At 40.3% G+C, this 18,658-nt stretch overlaps 1 long non-coding RNA gene across 1 annotated transcript in view; it reads right to left on the bottom strand.

Moving 5' to 3' along the window:
- LOC137660155 (uncharacterized) overlaps positions 1–18,658 on the bottom strand; it is an 86,356-nt gene that overhangs the window by 20,302 nt on the left and 47,396 nt on the right. The window contains exons 4-5 of the long non-coding RNA XR_011047641.1: positions 15,107–15,243; positions 1,682–1,759 (exon numbers count right to left, since the gene is read on the bottom strand). This is a non-coding gene — a long non-coding RNA (uncharacterized lncRNA). The remainder of the gene's footprint in view (positions 1–1,681; positions 1,760–15,106; positions 15,244–18,658) is intronic.

Raw genomic sequence — 18,658 nt, 5'->3', positions numbered from 1 at the left:
TGAATGCTTAAAAATGTCATAAAAACCTATTGTAATTAGTCTGAACACATAGGCCAGGTCATGAGTTTATTAGTTACTATGTTTATCTCTACAAGATTCCAATAATATTTAGTATGTTTTCAATATGATATAATTATTGCTCTCTTTATGTACTTTAAATATTATGACTTTTTAGGTTACAACTAATATATATATATATATATATATATATATATATATATATATATATATATATATATATATATATATATATATCTATATATATATATATATATATATATATCTATATATATATATATCTATATATATCTATATATATATATATATCTATATATATATATATATATATATCTATATATATATATCTATATATATATATATATATATATATATATATATATATATATATATCTATATATATATATATATCTATATATATATATATATATATATATATATATATATATATAGATATAGATATAGATATAGATAGATATAGATATAGATATAGATATAGATATAGATATAGATAGATATAGATAGATATAGATAGATATAGATATAGATATAGATATATATATATATATATATATATATATATATATATATATATATATATATATATATATTTGTAAAAGACTATGATGTTGCATTACTTTTAATCAATTTGTTTCTTCAAATATTCTAAGTTGGTTTATCAAAATTGTAAGTAAAAATCTATAATCTCTCTAAATACGATATATTATTTTGAACAGATTTAAAATAATTGCAATAGTAACAATAGTCACTTTATGAATAGATAAAGGAGATAAACGAAGCAAATAAAGTGTTTGTAAATAGTAAATGTGACTACATCAACTAAAGTTGTCATTATTATTTCAGGAATAGATAAAATTCTATATCATAGGATTTGAAAATATATAGTAATTTTTTTTTATCACGACACTTTTCAACATATAGGCTAGTTAAGGCTATTTGTTAAAAATAGCCTAAAACCTTCATTACATAGTACAGAATGCAGTAAATAAAAATCGCTAACCTCTACCGGGCGCAAACAGTCCCCTGACACCTTGTGTGATACCCAACATACTACCCAAACCCCCCACCCCTGAAAGACAATCCAGACTCACCCATTGGCCATCACACAAGATTCCACGTCGCGCTTTAAAATTAACTTTGATGGTTTATAACAAAATAACAAACAAGATGTAGGATAAAATATTTGGATGATACATGCACGAAGTTATTACAAAAACATTGGTATAGTTATGGGTTAGATTCTGAAACATTGTATTTTTGTCAAGATAGCCGCACCGCAGGACTGTAGTAAAATGACATTGCCGCATTTCTCGGGTTAATGAGGCACCGACTCGCAGTGGTGCCCTTTTAGCACGGAAAAGTTTCCTGATCACTGATTGGTTAGAATTATCTTGTCCAACCAATCAGCGATCAGGAAACTATTCCGAGCTAAAAGGGCACCACTGCGAGTCGATAATTCTAACCAATCAGCGATCAGGAAACTATTCCGAGCTAAAAGGGCACAGCTGCGAGTCGGTGCAAATCTGCCTCACTAGAAGAAATTTACTATAGTGGCTTTGTTCTCATCTAGCATATTACCCATGATTAAACTTTACATTGTGTCCATTATCTTTGGAAGTTAAAAGTATCCTGTTACTCTCACCTGCAACTAAATGGTTTTAGTTTGATCCTCAGGGATGCAGTTAGAAGCTCGTCCGTAACTTCCCAGTTAAAACAGCATCTGTAAAATTCAAATTTAATCAGCTACATACAAAATTAAAAGTCACTAAAGATTGATACATCTTGCATGCAATACAAGGGAAAATCGAGCATTATCGTTTGAGCAACCTTGGAAAATCCCAAATAGAATTCCTCCTATGGTAAGCAGCTCTTCTAGGAGAAGGACACTCCAAAATCAAACCATTCTTCTCTAGTCTTGATTAGTGCCATAGCCTCTGTACCATGGTCTTCCACTATCTTAGGTTAGAGTTCTCTTGCTTGAGGGTACACTCGAGCACACTATTCTATCTAGTCTCTCTTCCTCTTGTTTTGTTAAAGTTTTTATAGTTTATATAGATATTTATTTTAATGTTACTCTTAGCATATTTATTTTATCCTTGTTTCCTTTCCTCACTGGGCTATTTTCCCTGTTGGAGCCCCTTGTCTTAGAGCATTCTGCTTTTCCAACTAGGGTTGTAGCTTAGCAATTAATAATAATAATAATATCCTATGTATATTCCGCAAAAATTAGCCATCATAGACTAGGTTTAACTTTATAGGAGTTTTGTGTATGAAAAAAATTAGATTTTGACTTTCTTACTACATGTTCATGACATCAATATCTGAATTTAACCCTTTTACCCCCAGGCTATTTGGAAATTTCCAACCCTTAACCACCAGGGGCTTATTTTTTTCCCAGCACATTTTGCAGTATTTTTTTTTAAATTGCTCTAACAGCCTTAATTTTTGTTGTAGAGAGGTCAGGTTGGTCTCATTCTCTTGGAAAATGTCTGAATTTTCTCAAAAAATATCAAAAATATGAAAAAAATAATTTTTATAGCATTTTTTTGCAAGGACGTACCGGTACGTCCATGGGGGTAAAGGGATGGCTTTTGTGAAACGTACCAGTACGTCCTTTGGGGGTAAAAGGGTTAATATGTTATTTTTATTAATAAAATAAATTTTTGAATATACTTACCCGATAATCATGTAGCTGTCAACTCCGTTGCCCGACAGAATTCTATGGAGGGATACGCCAGCTATCACAATACTAGAAGGGGGTGTATTTACCAGCGCCACCTGTGGCCAGGTACTCAAGTACTTCTTGTTGACACCTCCTCAATTATTCCTCGGTCCACTGGTTCTCTATGGGGAGGAAGGGAGGGTCGATTAAATCATGATTATCGGGTAAGTATATTCAAAAATTTATTTTATTAATAAAAATAACATTTTTCAATATTAAACTTACCCGATAATCATGTAGCTGATTCACACCCAGGGGGGTGGGTGAAAACCAGTGTACAAGATTAAAGGATAGCTAAGTATCCCATATTTCATATAATCAGTTATCCACAATAACAATGAAATAATAAGTACCTGGTAAGGAAGTCGACTTGAACCGTTACTCTGCCTTTAATAAGATCGTCTTCCTTACTGAGCGCAGCGTTCCTCTTGGGAGGCTGAATCAACTCAAAGGTGCTAAAGTATACAGGGCTGCAACCCATACTAAAGGACCTCATCACAACCTTTAACCTTGGCGCTTCTCAAGAAAGAATTGACCACCCGCCAAATCAACAAGGATGTGGAAGGCTTCTTAGCCGACCGTACAACCCATAAAAAGTATTCAAGAGAAAGGTTAAAAAGTTATGGGATTATGGGAATGTAGCGGCTGAGCCCTCGCCTACTACTGCATTCGTTGCTACGAATAGACCCAGGGTGTAGCAGTACTCGTAAAGAGACTGGACATCTTTGAGATAGAATGATGCAAACACTGACTTGTTTCTCCAATAGGTTGCATCCATAACACTCTGCAGAGAACGGTTCTGTTTGAAGGCCACTGAAGTAGCCACAGCTCTCACTTCATGTGTCCTTACCTTCAGCAAAGCAAGGTCTTCTTCCTTCAGATGAGAATTTGCTTCTCTAATCAGAAGCCTGATGTAGTAAGAAACTGAGTTCTTAGACATTGGTAGAGAAGGCTTCTTGATAGCACACCATAAGGCTTCTGATTGTCCTCGTAATGGTTTTGACCTTTAGATAGTACTTAAGAGCTCTAACTGGGCAAAGTACTCTCTCCAGTTCGTTCCCCACCATGTTGGACAGGCTTGGGATCTCGAACGACTTAGGCCAAGGACGGGAAGGAAGCTCGTTTTTAGCCAAAAAACCGAGCTGTAAGGAACATGTAGCCGTTTCAGATGTGAAACCTATGTTCCTGCTGAAGGCGTGGATCTCACTTACTCTTTTACCTGTTGCTAAGCACACGAGGAAAAGAGTTTTTTAATGTGAGGTCCTTAAAAGAGGCTGATTGGAGCGGTTCAAATCCTGATGACATTAGGAACCTTAGGACCACGTCTAGATTCCAGCCTGGAGTGGACAACCGACGTTCCTTTGAGGTCTCAAAAGACCTAAGGAGGTCCTGTAGATCTTTGTTGGAGGAAAGATCCAAGCCTCTGTGGCAGAAAACCGCTGCCAACAAACTTCTGTAACCCTTGATCGTAGGAGCTGATAGGGAGCTTACGTTCCTTAGATGTAACAGGAAGTCAGCAATCTGGGTTACATTGGTACTGGTTGAGGAAAACTGCATTGGCCTTGCACCAGCTTCGGAAGACTTCCCATAAAGACTGATAGACTCTGAGAGTGGATGTCGTCCTTGCTCTGGCAATCGCTCTGGCTGCCTCCTTCGAAAAGCCTCTAGCTCTTGAGAGTCTTTCGATAGTCTGAAGGCAGTCAGACGAAGAGCGTGGAGGTTGGGAGTACCTTCTTTACGTGAGGTTGACGCAGAAGGTCCACTCTAGGAGGAAGAGTCCTGGGAACGTCGACCAGCCATTGCAGTACCTCAGTGAAACATTCTCTCGCGGGCCAGAGGGGAGCAACCAACGTCAGCCGTGTCCCTTTGTGAGAGGCGAACTTCTGAAGTACCCTGTTGACAATCTTGAACGGCGGGAATGCATACAGGTTGAGATGGGACCAATCCAGCAGAAAGGCATCCACGCGAACTGCTGCTGGGTCTGGAATCGGAGAACAATACAAGAGGAGCCTCTTGGTCATCGAGGTAGCGAATAGATCTATGGTTGGCTGATCCCACAGGGCCCAAAGTCTGCTGCAAACATTCTTGTGAAGGGTCCACTCTGTGGGGAAGACCTGACCCTTCCGGCTGAGGCGATCTGCCATGACATTCATATCGCCCTGAATGAGCCTCGTTACCAGCGTGGGCTTTCGATCTTTTGACCAAATGAGGAGGTCCCTTGCGATCTCGAACAACTTCCTCGAATGAGTCCCTCCCTGCTTGGAGATGTAAGCCAAGGCTGTGGTGTAGTCGGAGTTCACCTCCACCACCTTGTTAAGCTGGAGGGACTTGAAGTTTATCAAGGCCAAATGAACTGCCAACAACTCCTTGCAATAGATGTGAAGTGTCCTTTGCTCCTGATTCCATGTTCCCGAGCATTCCTGTCCGTCCAGTGTCGCACCCCAGCCCGTGTCCGCTGCGTCCGAGAAGAGACGGTGGTCGGAGGACTGAACAGCCAATGGTAGACCTTCCTTGAGAAGAATGCTGTTCTTCCACCACGTTAGAGTAGACCTCATCTCTTCGGAAACAGGAACTGAGCCCGTCTCTAGCGTCATGTCCTTTATCCAGTGAGCAGCTAGATGATACTGAAGGGGGCGGAGGTGGAGTCTCCCTAACTCGATGAACAGGGCCAGCGATGAAAGTGTCCCTGTTAGACTCATCCACTGCCTGACTAAGCATCGGTTCCTTCTCAGCATGCTCTGGATGCATTCTAGGGCTTGGAAGATCCTTGGGGCCGACGGACAAGTCCGAAAAGCTCGACTCTGAAGATCCATACCCAAGGAGACAATGGTCTGGGATGGAACGAGCTGAGACTCCTCAAAATTGACCAGGAGGCCCAGTTCCTTGGTCAGATCCATAGTCCATTTGAAAATCTCCAGACAGCGACGACTTGAGGGAGCTCTTAAAAGCCAGTCGTCTGACGGAGCCGGACACAAGATCATGATACTGCTGCACAGTCTGTAAACTGTCAATCATGGGCAAGCGAGGAAGTACAGTGACAACCCGAATCTGTCTAGACTGTCTGGGTCGTACAGACAACTCCTTAACGGGTTGCTGAGGTTGCCCACTGCGTCACAACAAGTCCCTTCTGTTGGTTGTTGAACGTCTTCCCCGTGACACATTGACTCCGTAAACAAAAAATCCTCTAACAAGGACTAAGCTTGGACTGCATGTCATGCAACACAGCTCAAGGTCTATGGGAGCAGGTGTGGTAACAGACGGGATTAGCGGCTGAAGTGTAACCATTACCTTCCCTGTAAGCATGTTATGCTTAAATAAAAGTCCATAAGAGGTTATGCAGCTAAAGGCTCCCTCCAAATGACAGAGTCCTCAAGGGAATATCAGAAGGAGGGAGAAAAGAACTTTCTCATCTACAGGGACCTTATCCTAGAAAAGCTAAGTTCTCTGAGTGAGGGTTCACTGGTGCAAAGCAGCAGACTAGAAGGCAACGTTATGAAACTGCTTGACAGTCTAGTGAGTTGGCAACAACCCAAGATGTGTTGAGAAGCATGCGGTAAGGTATGCAGAGCATGATGTATGCAGAGTATGCTGTATGCAGAGCATGCTGTATGCAGAGCATGTTGTATGCAGAGCATGCTGAAAGCAGAGCATGCTGAATGCTGAGCATGTAGGAAGTAGAGCCTGCTGTAAGCAGAGCCTGCTAAAAGGAAAGCAGAGCGTGTGCATGGCGTTTAACATTTCTCAGAAATTCCATGACCAGTGCTAGAGTGCTTAATGCATGCTTGCATGGGGTTTAAACCATGGTATGCTGAACAGCAGAGTCAGAACGAGCTGGAACAACAACAGAGGTTTCCTCAACTTGAGGGAAAACCTGAGGTTCAGACTGCATAGGCTGAACAACAGACGGAGCAGAAGGCAGGTGCAAGGGTGAAGGAGGTTGACTCCTAGCAAGAGTTGCACCCAAGGATTGTACCAGCTGAGCGGAGGACGGAGGCGGAGTAGTCCGTTCCTGTTCCTGAGAGATGAGTGGAGCATGAGAAGGTTGAGGCTGCGCAGAACAAGGTAAAGTTCTAGCAAGCTGAGGCTCCTGAGGCGCAAGTGCATGGTGTAGATGAGCTTGCCTAGATGAGGGTTGAACTCGGTGCAGCGCTGGTTGAGCAGACAGACTCACGGAGGGGAGAGGTTGTTGTACCCCAACCGAGAGTTGCACCACTGGAGGAGCAGCAAGGGGAGGAGGAGGAAGAGTGTAACTCTCCTGATCCCAAAGCAAGGGTTGCCTTAAAGAAGGCTGAGGCTGAACAACACTGTGAACAGCAAACTCCGAAAGTGGTTCAACATCGTACGCCTGGCAGATGGAGCTGCGACTGGGTGCAGCGAGTGCAGGCGGGTGCAGCACAGGCTGAACGGGTGCAGGAGGTTGGTGCACCACCGGTGCAGGCGGGTGCAGCATAGGCTGAACGGGTGCAGGAGGTTGGTGCACCACCGGTGCAGACGGGTGCAGCACAGGCTGAACGGGTGCAGGAGGTTGGTGCACCACCGGTGCAGGCGGGTGCAGCACAGGCTGAACGGGTGCAGGAGGTTGGTGCACCACAGGTGCAGGAGGAGCAACACTCTCAGCACGACACTCACGCATCAAGTCCGAAAGCTGTGCTTGCATGGACTGTAGTAGAGTCCACAACATCATACGCCTGGCAGATGGTACTGTGATCAGGCGGAGCGAGTGTAGGAGGAGGGAGTGTAGGCGGGGGCGGTGGAGCAACACTCTCAGCCCGACACTCACTCATCAAGTCCGAAAACTGTGCTTGCATGGACTGTAGTAGAGTTCACAACATCGTACGCCTGGCAGATGGTGCTGCGACCAGGCGGAGCAGGTGCAGGCTGGGCGAGCACAGGTGCAGCGAGAACAGGTGGAGGGAGTGCAGGCGGTGCAACACTCTCAGCCCGACACTCACGCATCAAGACCGAAAGTTGTGACTGTATGGACTGCAGTAGAGTTAACTTGGGGTCGGCAGACATTAAGTTCTGCTGAGGTAAAGCCTTAACAGCAGAGATCTGTTGAGGCAGAACCTTACTCCTCTAAGTCGGAGTGTAATCAACTGATGACTTAGGAGAGTCAGAGCTAACCCAACGACTGCATTCGGGTTGTGAACTTTAACTTCGTACGTCTGGCATAGGTCTGGACTTAACGTTTAAGAAGTCTTGAGACCTGAGACCAGCGTTACTCTGCCTTTATTTTCTCCCCTAATCTCTTCTGCAGACGAGCAAAATAAGGGCTCAATCGTCTGCGGGTGGGAGTGACGGTCTCGGTAAGACACGCCCACAACCACCGAGAATACTTCTGTGCGCCGATCAAGGCCTGCTGAACCCTTATGCCCTTCGACATTGCTTCTCCCCTGGGCTTGGGAGCTTGCAAGAGGTCCCGGACTGGGAGGACGACTGGCGCGCACAAAAGTACCCTCACGCACTAATCACTTATCACTTTGATTTCTGTTTGCACTTATTTCACTGAACTCGAAACTTAAGTGGTTTGTACCTGAAATACGCAATTCTATCCTTTCTCAAAGTTAGTAATTGCGAAAACAGAATTACAATGTAACAGAAAAATCTAATGAAAGATAAATCAGTGGTTGGAAAGAGACTAAACACTAGATCACTCTAGAAACGTTTAGTTTCTTCCCCTAAAGAGACTAGGGAGAAGAGCAAAAATCGATAATGACGTTACTCGTACGCCTGGCAGGCTTGAATGAAACGTTTATCCTCTTTCTCCCTCCGTCTCTATCTCTCTCTCTCTCTCTCTTGACTTAGAACCTGAGAGAAGAGCCCAATCATATATATCGTTAAAACATATTATTGTTAAAGGAAAAAACTGAAAAGTTCCTTTATTAGGATCAAAACCATTAAGTTAAGAAAGAATGAACAAAACGCTAGACACGGTTACTCTTACTGCAACGTGAAACCGTGAACATTCTTTCTCTATCGTAACGATAGAGTGCAAGTTGAACGTTCTGAACGTCAACAACTGCAGAGACAAAACAAAACGTTAGTTCAGCTTTGAAAACAGTACGAGACTGTCAAAGAAAATCTTTCAAACTCTGTGGCGGAAATAGCATAATATGTTAACAGGTAAAACCGAAATGACGGGCTCAAAGTTTATTAACTTCGGTAAAAGACCGCCTACTATTAGGAAGGTCGAATATAAACAAATATAAAAATTAATTTTAATGAGTTTATAATAAAAGGAAGTTAATCGAAGAGGCCTATAAGAGGCGGAGAGATATAAAATAAATCTATAACTTTGTTAAGCAAAATTAAGAAAGAGAGTCTATACTCTCTTAGACACCAACACTTCCGTCTAAGGGAAGGGTCGGCCATTGAAAGGTGAACGAGAGTTCATACTCTCTCGTCACCAAAATTAATCAAATTAATTCCAAAAGCTAACTAAGCTAAAATAGAAGTTTTCCAGTAAAGCGACAGCCGAAATCAAAGAGAAATACTTCACCAAAGTCGTGAAAATACTCCAAGAACATAAGCGTATCCCAGAACGTCTTGCCGGAAGCACGACAGAGGAATAATTGAGGAGGTGTCAACAAGAAGTACTTGAGTACCTGGCCACAGGTGGCGCTGGTAAATACACCCCCTTCTAGTATTGTGATAGCTGGCGTATCCCTCCATAGAATTCTGTCGGGCAACGGAGTTGACAGCTACATGATTATCGGGTAAGTTTAATATTGAAAAATTTATATTATTACTTCTCCAATCAATTACGATAAATACGCCAGTTCTGTTTACGGATTCAATAAATTGAGCAGTATTCAACCTGAAGATCAAATGGAAACCATTATCTAATTCTCACATTTAAAACAAGGGAGATTTAGATTTATCACCAGCATATTACCATACTACAAAAACACTAACATTCAAGCCTTCATATTTGTTCACTCCCAATCAGGGGCACATTGTCAGGATGACAGACAACCAATGGACATCACGAACAACCTTCTGGACACCCCGAGGATACACAAGAAACCGAGGATACACAAGAAACCGAGGAAGACAAAAAACCCGCTGGCGAGATGACTTAGACCAACATAAGCTACAGTGGCACAGAATAGCTTGCGATAGAAGTCTGTGGAGGAACCTGGGGAAGGCCTACATCCAACAAAGGACTTTTGAAGGCTGAAATGATGAATGATGAATCAGGGTTCATGAGCTGTGCAACTTCTAAAATCTCTAGGTTGTGAGAGAGGAAGGGGGTACATGGAAGGAGTTGTATATACCAAGTATATGCCAAAAAACTACCTCTTCATAATTAGAATCTATAAAATAATTCAACAAAATCCTTTCATCTTCCATCACAATGTAGTAAAAGCACAGGCAATTCGTATATTTTATATTCAACGAAAGGTTATAGATATTTTCAAAGGCGAATTATCTTTCATAATTAGGATTGAACTTTTTAGTGGAATGTTAGTCTTGGCATTTAAACTACTGATTCGGAAATTAGGTCGTCAGGAACTATTCCACAAGTTGACGACTATACACAAAGAGATCGCAGGGAGAAATTTCTTCCTTAAACTTCAAATGTTCCCCTTCAAATTTGATTACCTTATTAGTAGATTGGTTTCCGGTGAGAGTGGGGCTGAGACAGGGATGTGTGATGTCGCCGTGGTTGTTTAACTTGTATGTTGGAGTGGTGAGAGAGGTGAATGCTCGAGTGCTTGGACGAGGATTAAAACTGGTAGACGAGAATGACCATGAATGGGAGGTAAATCAGTTGTTGTTTGCAGATGATACTGTACTGGTTGCAGACACAGAAGAGAAGCTTGGACGATTAGTGACAGAATTTGGAAGTGTGTGTGAGAGAAGGAAGTTTAGAGTTAATGTGGGTAAGACTAAGGTTATGAGATGTACGAGAAGGGAAGGTGGTGCAAAGTTGAATGTCATGTTGAATGGAGAGTTACTTGAGGAGGTGGATCAGTTCAAGTACTTGGGGTCTGTTGTTGCAGCAAATGGTGGAGTGGAAGCAGATGTACGTCAGAGAGTGAATGAAGGTTGCAAAGTGTTGGGGGCAGTTAAGGGAGTAGTACAAAATAGAGGGTTGGGCATGAATGTAAAGAGAGTTCTATATGAGAAAGTGATTGTACCAACTGTGATGTATGGATCGGAGTTGTGGGGAATGAAAGTGATGGAGAGACAGAAATTGAATGTGTTTGAGATGAAGTGTCTAAGGAGTATGGCTAGTGTATCTCGAGTAGATAGGGTTAGGAACAAAGTGGTGAGAGTGAGAACAGGTGTAAGAAATGAGTTATCAGCTAGAGTGGATATGAATGTGTTGAGGTTGGTTTGGCCATGTTGAGAGAATGGAAAATGGATGTCTGCTAAAGAAGTTGATGAATGCAAGAGTTGATGGGAGAAGTACTAGAGGAAGGCCAAGGTTTGGGTGGATGGATGGAGTGAAGGAAGCTCTGGGTGATAGGAGGATAGATGTGAGCGAGGCAAGAGAGCGTGCTAGAAATAGGAATGAATGGCGAGCGATTGTGACGCAGTTCCGGTAGGCCCTGCTGCTGCCTCCGATGCCTTAGATGACCGCGGAGGTAGCAGCAGTAGGGGATTCAGCATTATGAAGCTTCATCTGAGGTGGATAATGTGGGAGTGTGGGCTGTGACACCCTAGCAGTACCAGCTAAACTCGGTTGAGTCCCTGGTTAGGCTGGAGGAACGTAGAGAGTAGAGGTCCCCTTTTTTTGTTTTTGTTTCCTTGTTGATGTCGGCTAACCCCAAAAATTGGGGGAGGTGCCATGGTATATGTATGTATGTATGTATTAGTAGATTACTTCAAACCCGACTTTACCTAAAACGCAAGAGGAAAAAATCTTATTCAATTTAGTTTACCTATCAGTAATAATGTCCAAATTAAACTTTAATTTCTCAACAAAGGCTTCCTTTGATACTTTATAGCTTAATTCAAAGTGCTACCAATATTGCTGCAATTTTTCCTGGCATGAAAATCAGAATGTCACTTGATGGTAGGAGACGAGACGTCCTGGTACTAAAACGTCCACATTCGTTAAATCAAGGGAATTATCAGTTAACCCTTTTACCCCCAATGGACATACTGGTAAGTTTCACAAAACTCATCACTTTACCCCCATGGACGTTCCGGTATGTCCTTGCGAAAAACAGCCATTTACATTTTATTGCATATTTTTTATAACTTTATGAGAAACTTCAGGCATTTTCCAAAATAATGAGACCAACCTGACCTCTCTATGATGAAAATTAAGGCTGTTAGAGCATTTTAAAATATATATATTGCAAAATGTGATTGAAAAAAAACAAAAAACGCCTGGGGGTTAAGGGTTGGAAAGTTCCAATTAGCCTGGGGGTAAAAGGGTTAACAGAAAACCTGTATACTTTTCCAATAAAATACTGAAAGATACATGCGTATTTCCATATAAAGTGCCTGCTTACATGTTTTGCCATTCAGATAACTAATAAGTTACTAATGCATAATATAATGAATACATTCCAACGATAATCACTGCATTATTAATGAATTCATATTAAGTCATTGAAATAAAACTATAAAAATCAGTCGTAAGTACAAATGAAGAACCTAATAACATTGGCTTTCATCATAGGGCTCAATATCACACAGTACAGCCACCATAAGGCACAATATACAAGGCACAATACTACAGTATAGCCACCATAAGGCACGATACTACAAGTATAGCCACCATAAGACACAATACTACACAGTATGGTCATAATAAGGCACAATACTACACAGTATGGCCTACTTAATGCACAATATTGCACATTATAGCCACCATACGAGACAATACTGCACACACTGGCCATCATATGTAGGGTGACCATTCATGAGATGTGAAAGGGGGACCAGTATAACTAACAAGTAAATATATGCTACTATAATCCTAATATATATTGATATATAAATACACAGATGTAACTCTATCAAGACACTTACCCCAATTTAGGGGGTAACTTTACATAGAAAAAAAAGGAGGGACTTTTCTTCTCTTAGCTCCGCCAAACCTGACAAGGGATTCACCTGAGTTTGGCTGGTACTGCTAGGGTGCCACAGCCCACCCTCCCACATTATCCACCACAAAGGAAACTTCATATGCGAAATCCCCTACTGCTGCTACCTCAGCTGTCACCAAGGCGACCGGAGGAAGGAGCAAGGCAGGGCCTATCGGAACTGCGTCATAATAGCTTAACCCTCATTATTATTTCTAGCAGACACTTTTGCCTCTCTCATATCTAATCCTCCTATCATAGATAGCTTTCTTCACTCCATCCATCCACCCATACCTTGGGCTCCCTCTTTTAAATCTCCCATCAACTCTTGCATTCATCCCCTTCTTAGCAATGGCTATTTTCCATTTTCTCTACATGGCCAACCACCTTAATACATTCTTATCCACTAAAGCTGTTATTCAATTCTTATTACTATTATTGAGCTAAGCTACAATCCTAGTTAGAAAAGCAAGGGCTCCAACAGGGAAAAATAGCCCAGTGAGGAATGGAAACAAGAAAAAATTTAATATTTTAAACAGTAACATTAAAATAAATATTTCTTATATAAACTATATAAACTTTAACAAAACAAGAGGAAGAAAAATTACATAGAATAGTGTGCCCGAATGTATCCTCAATCAAGAGAACTCTAACTCAAGACAGTGGAAGACCATGGTAGAGAGGCTATGGCACTACCCAAGACTAGAGATCAGTGGTTTGATTTTGGAGTGTCCTCCTCCTAAAAGAGCTACTTACCATGGCTAAAGAGTCTCTTCTACTGTTACCAAGAGGAAAGTAGCCACTGACCAATTACAGTGCAGTAGTTAACCCCTTGTGTGAAGAATAATTGTTTGGTAATATGTTGTCAGGAGTATGAGAACAGAGGAGAATCTGTAAAGAATATGCCAAACTATTCGGTGTATGTGTGGGCAAAGAAAAGGTGAACAGTAACCAGAGAGAAGGATCCAATATAGTACTGTCTGGCCAGTCCAAGGACCCCCATAACTCTCTAGTGGTAGTGCCTCAACAGGTGACTGGTGCTCTGGCTAACCTACTACCTATAAAACAATAAAAGTGAAGATGTCATTATAAAAAGTTAAATGGCTTTCAGATCACCTGCTTCTGAAATAAATCTAAAAATACCGCTAGCAAAGTATGACACGTCTATGAATTTTGGCAAAGATGAACCTGTCATCTTTATCCTGAGCCTCAAATAGATAATGCATATGTTTCCTTTGAAGAGGGGCATTCCATCAACAAATGCCTCACTGTCAAGGGTACCAAACAGTCGTTGCAATATGGCTGGTATTTGCAACAATATAGAATCACATAAATGTTTGACAAAGAATACCTAAAAGTTATTAGAAGATGGAAAAAATATGCAGGGAGGAAAATGAAATTAAATTTATGGAAAAACCTGACAAAGAAAAAAACTGACAAAGAAAAAACCTGAAAACTATAATTCCTACTAGCACCAGCCCCTTACTTAAATTCTATTAAAGATGTATTCTCAACTTTTTTTCTATAATATACAGTAGCTGAAGTAGTTTACTTTCAATTGACAAACAATTTTGAATATTTTGCAAAATTATCACACAAACAATAGGGGAAAAAAAAAGGGAAATTTCTGTACTTTAAGAGTATTCAGTGGTGCTGTGAAGGGAGTAGAAATCTCTGGACATAGAATACATCAGGCTGTTCAAGGACTTGAAGATAGACACTCGGAGACCATAACACAACAAGACTAGGTTAATAATTTCAAATAAAGACCTTTATATCAATGAAACCAGAGATTTTACCGATTCTTTCCTCTAACCCAGTGTTTCCCAACCCTGGGGTAAATTACCCCAGTGGGGTAATGGACCCGTATTTTTGGGGTAATCAAGATGTTCGGAAATTGAGTTATTCACATTCCCATAATTATTGCCATAATTCATACACAAAATCTGCAATACTTATTTTATAGGAAAAACTCAATAATTTTAACATTGCTGTACAATAGCGGGCTACATGATCCATACAGCAATACAGTTCATCCGGTGGCTGCAAAAAAACCTCCAATGTTACCGGGTATATGTTCAATGGGGTAATTGATTAGTTGGAAATAAAATTTTGGGGTAATCATTTAAAAAAGGTTGGGAAACACTGCGACCAACCCTTGAAGAATAATTCTTTTATACCCTGATGAGATATTTTTAACTTGAGATTGAGAAAGATAGAGGGAGAAAGGGCCTGCTAGTCCTAAACCCTTCTTCCCAAGCCCACCCACACTGAAGGTCTAAATGAACATGATACTCACTATACACGGTAATGGGTGGAGAAGTTTTCTAGCCTTTGCATGGCAGCAGGTCCAATCCCAGATAGATGTGTGGTTGGGCGTCACGTGGGCGGTTGGACTTGCCAAGCCGCTGTTCTAGCGCTCATCTTCATATGATGCTGGAATTGAAACAAAACACCATTAGCCTTTATAAAAAGAGGGAATAAATCGGCATTTCACTCTAAAGAAAACAATATATGAATATGCAACAGATCTCACTGTGAAAATAGCTTAAAGACATATCAGGCAAATCGTTTATGGCGTTGATTAACGGATGTTACATAGAATACAAACCGATCTGGTCAATAATACATTTCTCAAAGAAGGGCAGGATTAAGCCCTTTAGAGGCCCAAAGCACTTGGTATTTTGAAGCTTCATATACATGTGTAATTCAAAATATTCACATAACGAGCAACACAATTTTAGTAATTAAAATCAAACGAAGCTATCAGTAACAAAGAAGTTTTTTTTTTTCATTTTTTATACTTTCACTTTTGAAAAGTTTCCCCCTGCTTTTTATAACCGCGAACTCTTCTAACAGATCCTCAAAACTGATCCAACGGAACACATCTGCTTTTATATTTAAGAGATAAAGCATCCAGTTGTTCTAATGGGATTTTAATGCTTCAAATGAGAAAATGAGCTTTCAGCTGAAAAATTTGTGACCATTGATGTTAAAAGTATGCGAAAGTCAATGTCTACATTTGGAAAAGCACACTCAGTATTATCATCTTATAGCTATCAGCTGCGTTCGAAGGAATGAGAAGCAGGAACGTATAGGGGCACTCGAAGTTGATAGGATGTGTAACGGCTCCTTATTTATCCTTCCCCTTAGTGGATTAGACTGGGTATTCAACAAAAAATTTTCTTCTAAAATCAAAATGTAGTAAAAGGACAGAAAATTCGTATATTCTATATTCAACGAAAGGTTATAGATATTTTCAAATGCAAATTATCTTTCATAATTAGGATTGAGGTTTTTAGCGGAATGTTATTTTTGGCATTTAAACTATTGATTTGGAAATGAGCTTGTCAGGAACTATTCCAAGAGTTGACGACTATACAAAATAAGATCGCAAGGAGAAATTTCTTCCTTGAACTTCAAATTTTCCCCTTATTTGCATCATTTTGCTTATCTAAATTTGATTACCTTATTAGTAGATTACTTCAAACCCGACTTTACCTAAAACGCGATGGAAAAAATCTTATTCAGTTTAGTTTACCTATCAGTAATAATGTCCATATTAAACGTTAATTTCTCAACAAAGGCTTCCTTTGATACTTTATAGCTTACTTCAAAGTGCTACCAATATTGCTGCAATTTTTCCTGGCAGGAAAATCAGAATGTGACTTGATGGTAGGAGACTAAAACGTCCACATTCGTTAAATCAAGGGAATTATCAGTTAACCCTTTTACCCCCAATGGACGTACTGTACTGGTACGTTTCACAAAACTCATCCCTTTACCCCCATGGACGTACTGTTACATCCTTACAAGAAACTGCTATTTACATTTTTTTTTTGCATATTTTGGATAACTTTATGAGAAACTTCAGGCATTTTCCAAAATAATGAGACCAACCTGACCTCTCTACGACAAAAATTAGGGCTGTTAGAGCAATTTAAAAAATATATATTGCAAAATGTGATTAAAAAGTTACTAATGCATAATATAATGAATACATTCCAACGATAATCACTGCATTATTAATGATTTCATATTAAGTCATTTAAATAAAACTATAAAAATCAGTCGTAAGTACAAATAAAGAACCTAATAACATTGGCTTTCATCATAGGGCTCAATACTACACAGTACAGCCACCGTAAGGCACAATATTACACAGTATAACCACCATAAGGCACAATACTACACAGCATGGCCATAATAAGGCACAATACTACACAGTATGGCCTACTTAATGCACAGTATTGCACATTATAGCCACCATACGAGACAATACTGCACACACTGGCCATCATATGTAGGGTGACCATTCATGAGATGTGAAAGGGGGACCAGTATAACTAACAAGTAAATATATGCTACCATAATCCTAATATATATTGATATATAAATACACAGATGTAACTCTATCAAGACACTTACCCCAATTTAGGGGGTAACTTTACATAGAAAAAAAGGAGGGACTTTTCTTCTCTTAGCTCCGCCTAACCTGACAAGGGATTCACCTGAGTTTGGCTGGTACTGCTAGGGTGCCACAGCCCACCCTCCCCCATTATCCACCACAAAGGAAACTTCATATGCGAAATCCCCTACTGCTGCTACCTCAGCTGTCACCAAGGCGACCGGAGGAAGGAGCAAGGCAGGGCCTATCGGAACTGCGTCATAATAGCTTAACCCTCATTATTATTTCTAGCAGACACTTTTGCCTCTCTCATATCTAATCCTCCTATCATAGATAGCTTTCTTCACTCCATCCATCCACCCATACCTTGGGCTCCCTCTTTTAAATCTCCCATCAACTCTTGCATTCATCCCCTTCTTAGCAATGGCTATTTTCCATTCTCTACATGGCCAACCACCTTAATACATTCTTATCCACTAAAGCTGTTATTCAATTCTTATTACTATTATTGAGCTAAGCTACAATCATAGTTAGAAAAGCAAGGGCTTCAACTGGGAAAAATAGCCCAGTGAGGAATGGAAACAAGAAAAAATTTAATATTTTAAACAGTAACATTAACATAAATATTTCTTATACAAACTATATAAACTTTAACAAAACAAGAGGAAGAGAAATTACATAGAATAGTGTGCCCGAATGTATCCTCAATCAAGAGAACTCTAACTCAAGACAGTGGAAGACCATGGTAGAGAGGCTATGGCACTACCCAAGACTAGAGATCAGTGGTTTGATTTTGGAGTGTCCTCCTCCTAAAAGAGCTGCTTACCATAGCTAAAGAGTCTCTTCTACTGTTACCAAGAGGAAAATAGCCACTGACCAATTACAGTGCAGTAGTTAACCCCTTGTGTGAAGAATAATTGTTTGGTAATATGTTGTCAGGTGTATGAGAACAGAGGAGAATCTGTAAAGAATATGCCAAACTATTCGGTGTATGTGTGGGCAAAGAAAAGGTGAACAGTAACCAGAGAGAAGGATCCAATATAGTACTGTCTGGCCAGTCCAAGGACCCCCATAACTCTCTAGTGGTAGTGTCTCAACAGGTGACTGGTGCCCTGGCTAACCTACTACCTATAAAACAATAAAAGTGAAGATGTCATTATAAAAAGTTAAATGGCTTTCAGATGACCTGCTTCTGAAATAAATCTAAAAATACCGCTAGCAAAGTATGACACGTCTATGAATTTTGGCAAAGATGAACCTGTCATCTTCACCCCGAGCCTTAAATAGAGAGTGTATCTATTTCCCTTGAAGAGGGGCATTCCATCAACAAATGCCTCACTGTCAAGGGTACCAAACAGTCGTTGCAATATGGCTGGTATTTGCAACAATATAGAATCACATAAATGTTTGACAAAGAATACCTAAAAGTTATTAGAAGATGGA

Source organism: Palaemon carinicauda, chromosome 20 (assembly GCF_036898095.1).
Source record: "Palaemon carinicauda isolate YSFRI2023 chromosome 20, ASM3689809v2, whole genome shotgun sequence".
NCBI classification, from domain to species: domain Eukaryota; kingdom Metazoa; phylum Arthropoda; class Malacostraca; order Decapoda; family Palaemonidae; genus Palaemon; species Palaemon carinicauda.
Note: the sequence above shows the minus strand (reverse complement) of the source record. Positions and strands in the feature narration are given on the sequence as shown.